Below are 9572 nucleotides of genomic sequence, written 5' to 3'. Positions count from 1 at the left end.
TGAAAAGACAGACATAACAGTCCTCCAATACATGATTTTCAACCTTCTCAGTAAGCGTTACAGACTGTCCAGTCACCAGCTCATGTGATTTTTACAGCCTCAGTCTCCTTCTAACAACCCCTTCCTGTCGAGCACCAACCCTGGGTTTTCTCTAATCTTTACAACAAGTGCTTCAACTGGGTGTGAGCACCCCCACTTTACAGATCAAGAAACTAAGGCTCAGAGAGGTCAAATCAGCTGCTCAAAAATCACACAGCTATGAAGTGGCTGAGCTGGGATTCAAGTTCTAAGTCAAACTCAGATGCTCGTTTGCTTTGTTCCCTTTCCTTCATGGAAACCCCGCAGCCAGCTGGTGTTCTCGCTCTGTCAACCCACACAGGTGTGCTCTCTGCGCTTTCTGACAATGACTGAAGGCTTTTGAAGGAGGCTCCTCTGCCTCTCTCCATTCCCCATCATCCTTGGGCAGGCTGGCTCCCACCAGAGGAGGCTGGGACATTCATTACAAGGCTAACAAGCCTGTACATCTGTCACTCAGTCACAGCACCTGAGTAAGCTTTGAAGACTGGCACGGAGGGGCTGTCTCCTGCCACGCAGGAGCAGCAGAAGTTGCGCCAATGTTGTAAGGTGCGGTCTGGGTATAGCAGAAGCCACACTCAGGCAGAGACGTCTCACCCTGGGTGTCTCTGGCAGCTCGTGACCATCACCTCGGTAACTCCCAGCCTCAGAAGCAGGGACTTTGGGTTTTATGTCCGCATCTCAACTGGCACTATAGCATGTGGGCACTGGAGCCAGACTGCCTGGGCTGGAGCGCTACCTCTCCTGCTTACCAGCTCCGTGGCCTTGGGGAAGTTGCTTAACTCTATCTGTGCCTCAATTTCCTCATCAATAGGACCACCGAGGTATTGTCATGAAATAATAGCAGAATAATTACTAGTAAAATACTTTAAATGATATTCCATAATTGCCAGTCATTACTATTCCAGTGACCTTTGACTGTGGGGACAAGGAGGAAAGGGTAGGGATGGCAACCTTTCATGCTCCAAGGAAAAATGATTAAAGCCACCTCCTGCGGGGACAGCTATGGCATCTCAGGTAGCACCCCAGCTCTTGCTCCAAGATGTCCTGTGACCCTGGACAGTTCACCTTCTACCGAGGAGTTCTCTTATCTGCACAGCAAAAGTAATAACACCTGCTTTCTGTGGGGGGGGCCATGGCAGCGCCATGAGAGCATTTGGAGACGCGCTGGTGGTTATTCCAGGAGAGAAGCAGCATGATGTAAGTAAGCAGGACCTTTGGGGCCCAACGGAGGTGGCAAAGGTAAGAACAGGTCTGGGCTTGGAGATCTGTGGGAGCCATTATCACTGTCATGATCATTGCCACCATCGCCACCATTGTCATTGTCATTGGAACACTGGTACTCAATGTCAGGCTGCATGCCACCATTGATGGGGCTACTTGTAGAGAATGGCATGAGCCCTACAGTTGTCTGGGAATAAATTATTCTCTACACCAGTGGTTCTTTACTTGGGAGGAGACTTTGCCCACCAAGGAACATCTGGAGATGTCTAGAGACACTTTTGGTTGTCACAGCCTGGGGAGTGGTCACTTTACTAATGAGCAAAGGCCAAGGATGTTGTTAAACACCCTACAAAGCAGAGGACAGACCCATGACAAAGAGTTATCTGGCTCAAAAAGTCAGAGGTGCCAAGACCGAGACTCTGCTCAACATCTACACCCTTGATATTGAGTGTGTGACAAAGACGTAGCATCAGCGGGGAGCTTGTTTCTTGGGTCTCCTGAATAAGAATCTGTATTTATAGTCAAATTTGGAAAACATGAGCTTAAAAAACATGAATAGAGGACCCATAGCCAGCAAGCCCAACCCTGAACCATACAGGACAAATGTGGGGTATTTGGGATTGGGGCAAACGGAAGACAGACTAATGGGATGATGGAAGGATGGATGGACTGGTGGAATTAAAATCTGGCGAACACCCAGTAACCCAGCCAGGCCCCATGCTGGGCACTTTACACTATATAGTTTTTCTCATTTCTCTCCGTAACAACCCTATGTGTGCTGATGCCCACAGGGGCAATGTCTGGAGAGGCTGGGCCAAACCATGGCCTCCCTGTCATATATCGTAAAGCTTTCCAGAATCCTGCCACTTCCATCTGAAGGAGATTAGAGAAAGAACATAGCTTCATGCTATACTCACATGAAAAACCTTATTTACAGTTGGCATCTGATCTTAATCTTGAGTTTCTCACTCACATGGAGGCATGGCATTTTTATATGTGCAAAGAATACAATTTTCTCCTTTGTTTTCTCTTAAAAGATCAATAAACATCTTGTTTTGCCTTTAACAAAAGTGGTGCAAATTCTCTATAATACACATTTATTTCCTTTTATTAGAGGACGTATATCAGGTTAACAATAAAATTTAGTAAAGTTGAGTCTTCATGGCCCAAAAGTTCAATGATTACAGCACAGGGACATAATAAGAAGAATACCTACATTTATTAAATACCTACTGTTTGCAATATGCAAATATCAGTACCTCTAATCTGCCCCACAAGCTTACACTCTATTTCTATTTTCCAGAAGAAGAAACTAAGGCATATACTTGGCCATGGCACTAAGTGATGGGTCAGGATTGGACATGAGAACTGCCTGGCTCCAAGGCCCAAGTTCTCTGCCTGCTCCACGTTGCCTCATGGTCAGAGTGGCCCTTGGTTCATGCTGCAATGTCAGCTGCCTCTGGCTCAGAAGCTCCAAGTTCTCGTTTTTCCCAACTGACCTCATTCCATCCCTGAGACCAGGTCTCCTGGGGCTCCTTCTCCCCTCCCCCTGCAGGGTCCACTTTCACTCCAGCCCCACATTAGCTCTGAGCTTGGGAGATGTGGCACAAGGGCCTGTGTAGGATGGATGGGTGCTGACCTGGACGGTAAACACTTCAGGCTCTCCTAGGTACAGGCTTTCCATCTAATTTATTCCACTCAGCTATCCAGCACCCAAGCAGTCATAGTTAATATAAAAACTTGGGGTGCCTGGGTGGCTCAGATAAGTGTCTGACTCTTGATTTAGGCTCAGGTCATGATCTTGTGGTTCTAGAGTTTGAGCCCTGTGTAGGGCTCTGTGCTGACAGTGTGGAACCTGCTTGGGATTCTCTCCCTCTCTGTTCTCGTTCTGCCCCTCACCCACTCATTCTCTCCCTCTCTCTCTCTCAAAATAAATAAATAAACATAAGAAAAATAGACATATTCGTGTTCTATTGAAACTTCATTGATGCCCCCAAATACGGAGGCATGCTGGATTGGTCCCCCCAGCTATAGTTTGCCAACCTCTCTGGTCTTTAGGTTTTTTTCATGCCCTGATATTCTGTGTCTTATGTTTGACAGAAAGTCCCAGACTAGAGGTTAAAAAATGGTGGTCTGAGCCCCATACACCTCACCAGCAGATTTCATTCAGTCCAAACAGAGTATTTCTTTTTAAGGACATTTTAAACATCCCCCAAAGCAGACAGTAGAACAATGAACCCACAGGAACCCATCACCCAGCCTTAGCTCAGCACCCATCACCACGCTATCATCAGGTTGCCTACCCCTCGTCATCTGTCCCCCCACACACATTGTATTTTCTGAAGTATTTTAAAGCAAATTCAGACATCACATTGTTATCTCACCCATAAATACTTCAGTACATCTCTCTAGCAGATAAAGACTTTTTTAAAACAGAGCCACACAAGCATTATCACCCCAACAAAATGAAGAATAGCTCCTTATTAGCAGCTAGTACCTCATTTGTATTTAAATTTCCCTAATTGTCTCAAAAATGACTTTTTACAGGTGGTTTGTTTGAATTGGGATCCAAATAAGGTCTACACATTGTACTCAGAGCTTTTAAATTTTTGAATTGGTTGTCAAATGTGAAAATCTGGGTTTCCATAAACATCAGATTTTCAGCTTCTCTTGAAAAAAAAAAAACAGAAAGATTTGCAACTTGGCAGTAGCTCTCAACAGCCAGCACACACTCTGGAGGAGACGTGCACTGCCCTGGCCCATGGCCTACCCCACTGCAGGGTCCCTCAGCCACCAGGGCTACCCCGGTAGTTCAAATGTCTCACTCCCCCCTTACACTGGAAGTCACATGGGTCAATCTTTCCCTCCACCCTCCCCCCACTCACTCCTCACTGCCTCTTTGTCCTTTCCCTCCTTCAAAACAAACCTTCAGAAGGAATCTACCTACTTCCAGGAAGAATCCTGTATTGGGGGGGTAGGGCAGAGAAGAGAGGTTTACCCAGAACAGTTGGCCAGCCTTCTAGCCCTTGGGTGGCTGCCTCCAGGGCACTAGGGAAACTCCTCTGACCCCTGAAATGCTACCAGCTCAACTCGTGCCTGATGTTCACAGAGCACACAGCTCACCCCCAGGTAGGTCTGCCTTGAATTCACTGTGTGACCTTGAAGAAATCATTCTCCCTTTCTGGATCTCAGTTGTGCCTTCTACATGATGAGGAGAGTCAGTGGGAGGAGGAAGTTGGGTAAGAGAATGGTCCAAGTTGAGTTCCTGGGTGAGACATGAGTAATCTTGAGCCTACAACTTTGGGATCCTGTGATTCCATTGGTCATAATGGCCTCGCCAGCCCATCAGCTGGTTAGCCAAGGGGGAGGGGAAGGGGTGAGGTATAACGGGAGGAAGAGTCCGCACCCCTAGTTTCCCTCTCCATCTTCTCAGGCCGCCATCTCTGACAGCAGGGGCTCACTGGTTCTTGATTCTCACTCCTCTGGGTATTGACCAGCTCTGCCTGCCCATGCCTCAAAGTGCCACATACGGAATAGCCATCAGGGCAGGAGAGATGCTGAGAAGGGCTAAGCCTGCTCGTGCATGCGTGGGGGTGGGGGTGGGGTCTGTGTAGGGCAGGATAGGATGGCTGTGGTAGACTGGGGTCTGGAAAATGTGATTCAGCAATAGCCCATCCCGAGGTACTCAGTCACAGAGAGGAGTCCAGCCACAGGAAAACTGGTGGCAGTCGCTGCCGAGTACGGAGAGTCAAACACGTAAACAGCAATCAAAATAAAACATGATAAATGCTAGAATAGAAGCCTGCATCGAACACCTGGGGAACACAAAGAAAATAGTCTGTTTATTCAGTTATATGTGCCTCCGCCTTGTTCCAAAAATGATTTGAAGAGGCCAGTAAAGCTCAGCACAGGAAAACAAAGTGAAAATTAAGTAAACAAGGAAAGAAAAATAATGTGGGAAGAACATAATGTGGGAAGAACAAAATGAAAGCAAAAGCAAAGCTAATACGCAAGCTGTCTGCCAAGAGTTCCACACTCTAGCTGTCACTGGGCCACATGCTTGCTTCGGAGCTTCCTAGAGGCCAGAGCAAGCGGAGACACCCTCAACACTGTACAATTCACAGTGTTCCTTAAAATAAAGCCTGGGAACAACTGGAGGTCCCCAAGCAATTCTGGTGCTGGGACCGGAGAGTGTGTCCTCTCCAGGTCGTCCTCAGGAAGAGCCCCCAAAACCAAGTGAGGAGTAAATGGGAGCAATCTGCACTATATTTGCAACTTCCTTATAAATCTAAACATATTCCAAAATTAAAGATTTATTGGGGCGCCCGGGTGGCTCAGTCGGTTAAACTTCCGACTTAATTTCAGGTCACCATCTCATGGTTCGTGGGTTTGAGTCCCGTGTCAGGCTCTGTGCTGACAGCTCAGAGCCTGGAGCCTGCTTTAAGATTCTGTGTCTTCCTCTCTCTCTGCCCCTCCACTGCTTGTGCTTTGTCTCTCTATCTCCCAAAAATAAATAAACGTTAAAAAAACTAAAAAAAAAATGAAAGATTTATTTTTAAAACAAAGTCCACACAACTAACTGTTGCTGGTTTTTCTCCACGTTGCAGGTTGTGCTATTCCTGTTTGAACCTCCAGGGGGTGCCATTCGCACCTACACAGTTTCTGACGCACAGTAGGTTCTCTATGGATGTCTGCTGAAATATCCCTTGAGTGGTCCAAATGGACATCCTGTGAGCATCTAGAAGTGACTGTCTATGGTATACAAAGGTTATGGACCCTGAAATCAGGGACTACTTAACAGATAATCCCAGTTGTTTTAAGGGTATTTTAAGCTACATCCATAGTCTAAAATAATTTGAGATTTTGTCTTTGTTTATTGGTTTCTGTCAGTGCCATGTCCCTGGGCAATGACAAAGTCACAGAACAGAATTCAGAGTGGGAACTGCAGAACTTGACAAGATTCGGGAGAGCCACCATTTTGAATAAGCAAGTGGACTTTGTATTTCTTTTTCTTTCTTCTTCAAAACTGTTGATTTTAAAGTGACACAGTAATATTCTTTCTTTCAGTAAGAATATAGTTTCTCATGGCTAGAACATTATCCAGGACATCTAACCTGAAGGCTACAGGGAAAACAAGACAATGGAAAGGCAATGATGGAAGGCGTGGGAAAGACAATATGCTGAATTCTGAATTTTGTAACATTCTGACTGCCTTATTTTAGTCACCCAAAATCTTATTACATTCAAAATCTCTAGCTGATCTCTAGACAAATTCAACAAACTGAAGCCAGATCTGGGGCTGTGCCTCACAATAATGACAAGATTCTTAATCAGAACTAGATCTTAGAATAAAAATGCAGACATTTTATAAAAATACCACAGTGTACTGTTTACCTCTATCTTTACAACATGAATAAATCTGAGATTTCCAGACTCCCGCCTCCACCCCAAAAGAGACCCTCAGTAACAGGTATGAGCAAAGGTCTCAGTCTCAAGTGTGCAGTTGATACAATGATACAACAGCAAGCTTCCTTGCTGGAGTACCCAGCTCTGCCTGCAGAAATCAGGGACGCCTTCCCAGAGGAGGTGACTTCTGGGCTGAGCCCTGAAGGATCTGTGGGAGATTGCCAGTCCCACAAGGGAGGGTGAGTGAGAGGGCTTCCAGGCAAATGGGAAGGCAGAAGCCAGGGCACCAGGTACCTTCCATTTGCCCCTTAAATGCTTGCTCTCTCTCTTTCTCTCTCCACCCTGCCCTGGGGCCATGAGGATGCTAGTACATTCCCTGTCTCAGCCAGGATTGACTTCCTGCCTGAACTTCCTGCCTTCACATGATCCAGAAAGAGAGCCAGAGCACCTCTCTAGGATCTTTTTTAAGGGCACTGATCCCATTACAAGGGCTCCACCTGACACCTCTCAACGGCCGTCTTCCTCCACCTCACCACACCACCACCCTCGGGATTGGACCTTGGAGAGGGTGGTGGGACACACAGACATTCAGCCCATGTTACTGAGCTATAAACAAAGGGCCCCGTCCAGCCTGTCCACCAACGCTCTTCATTATGCTGGCCTCCAGCCAAAACTCCCATCCCGACCCGCCAGGCAAAGAGAGGTGAGAGGGACACAGCTGTCGGCTGGGGGTTCCAACCTCGGGTCTGAATAGGTCATTTCTTGTGGCAGGATTACCCCAGAAAGGGCTGGAACGCTTGTCCGACACGGGAAAGTCAGAATGGGGTCAGTCGCAAAGCCAGAGTCTGTGGTCTCAGAGAGGCTGCTTAGCAGCTCTGGCGTTTCCACTTCTCTGCCCTCACAGCCTCCCAACCTTGATCTTGTGGCGCCTTTCCAGATACTGCCAGGGAAAGATCCAAAGACCACGATAACAGCACTCAGGCTTTTGTGCACATCAGAACCTGGGGAGCTCCGTGCCACCGCAGACCCTGAAATGGCTAACAAGCTCCCTGGCGGCTCTGAGACCCCAGAGGCTGAGCCCACCACACCAGTGGGATCCTGACATGGGACAAAAAGAAGGATTTCTCTCTTTGGTGGGTATTTATTATTGTCGTTGTTATTATTAAATTATGGAAGAATTGAGTTTTACAGTGAGTGCTACCAACAGTCCAGTAATTAAATAATAATAAGTACCAACAGAGATATGATCACAGGGCTCTCACCCACAATGTACGGGGCTCATCACATGCATTAAAAGCCATCCTTATAGGGGCGCTGGGTGGCTCAGTCAGTTAGCCACCTACTTCCGCTCAGGTCATGATCTTGCAGCTCAGGTCATGATCTTGCAGTCCGTGGGTTCAAGCCCCATGTTGGACTCTGTGCTGATAGCTCAGAGCCTAGAGCCTACCTTGGATTCTGTGTCTTCCTCTCTCAGCCTCTCCCCTGCTCATGTCTCTGTCTGTCTCTCTCTCTCCCTCAAAAGTTAATAAACATTCAACAAAACAAAAAAACACAAAAACCCATCCTTAGATAAACAAAGGTGAGGCACACATCTGGAACGGCGTCCAGCCTTAATAGCGTTCAGCATGTCGGCTCATGCAGTGTTGTGGAGGGATCTTGAAGTTGGGATGCTGAGTGAAATTGGCCATTCACAAAAGGTAAGTTCCAGATGGTTCTGCTTATGCGGGGTTCTTAGAATAATCAAATTCACAGAGATACAAAGTCCAATGGCAGATGCCCGGGGCCAGAGGGAGAGGGGAATGGAGAGTTAGCGTTGCAGGCTATGGAGTTTCAGTTTGCAAAGATGACAAGGTTCTAGAGATGGACTGTGGGATCAGCTGCACGATGGCAACCTACTTGATGCCACTGAACTGTACACTTAAAACAGCTGAATGGTAAAATTTGTGTTAGGTGTATTTGAGCACAAACACGCAGAAAACCTGTGCTTACCATTAGACTAGACCAAGGGGTGCTTGAGGGGCTCAGTCAGTTGAGCATGCGACTCTTGCTTCCGACCCAGGTCATGATCTCACGGTTGTAGGGTCAAGCCCCGAGCTGGGCTGTGTGCTGAGCATGAGCCTGCTTGAGATTCTTTCTCTCCCCCGCCCTCTCTGCCCCTCCCCCACTTGTGTGCTTCTCTTTTTCTCTCACTCTCTCTCTAAAAAAATTTTTTTTTAACTAGGCCAAGAGGTGACCCATGAACTTCAGAGTCAGGCAGGTCTAGGGCGAATCCCAGCTGTCTCTGGGAAATCTGACTTGACATTCCTGAGTGTCCATTTTCTCTTCTGTGATGTCGGGATGGGGACAAGACCTAATGTCCCAGGGACATTTCACTTGGTGAAAGTGATAGGGTTCCAATATAAATATCAGTCTAAAACTGGGCTCTGTACTCCAGGCACTGTGACCCGCCCCACCCCCACCCCTTGAAACACATGCAGAATCTCACTTGGGTCTGAAGACTTGGAGGATGTAGACCCAGGTGCCCGATTTAGGGCCCACTCTTCAGGCTCTGATATAAAATGTATTGTTTTTGAGGCCATTACCTAGCATCTCTCGGTTTATGGGCCTCTTTTATATTTACAAGTCCTGTGAATGTGCAATTGAAATAGACCAAAAAATGTGTCTCTAGAATCTTACGTGCTTGGAAACCAAAGCAGGACATGCCGGTGAAGGGGAGAAGTTGTTTTAAAAGCTGAAGTCTAAATTATGGGAATCAAGTCAAAAATCTCAGTTCTGGGAGTAAAGTTCAAAATACAGAGAACCAGACAAGATAACAGGTATCACTGCCAAGAGAAGGAAATAGAACTTCAGCGGGAGAAAAACAAAGC

This window comes from Suricata suricatta, chromosome 17 (assembly GCF_006229205.1).
Source record: "Suricata suricatta isolate VVHF042 chromosome 17, meerkat_22Aug2017_6uvM2_HiC, whole genome shotgun sequence".
In the NCBI taxonomy this organism is placed as follows: Eukaryota; Metazoa; Chordata; class Mammalia; order Carnivora; family Herpestidae; genus Suricata; species Suricata suricatta.
The sequence above is the reverse complement of the archived record's forward strand: the minus strand, read 5'-3'. Positions refer to the sequence as shown.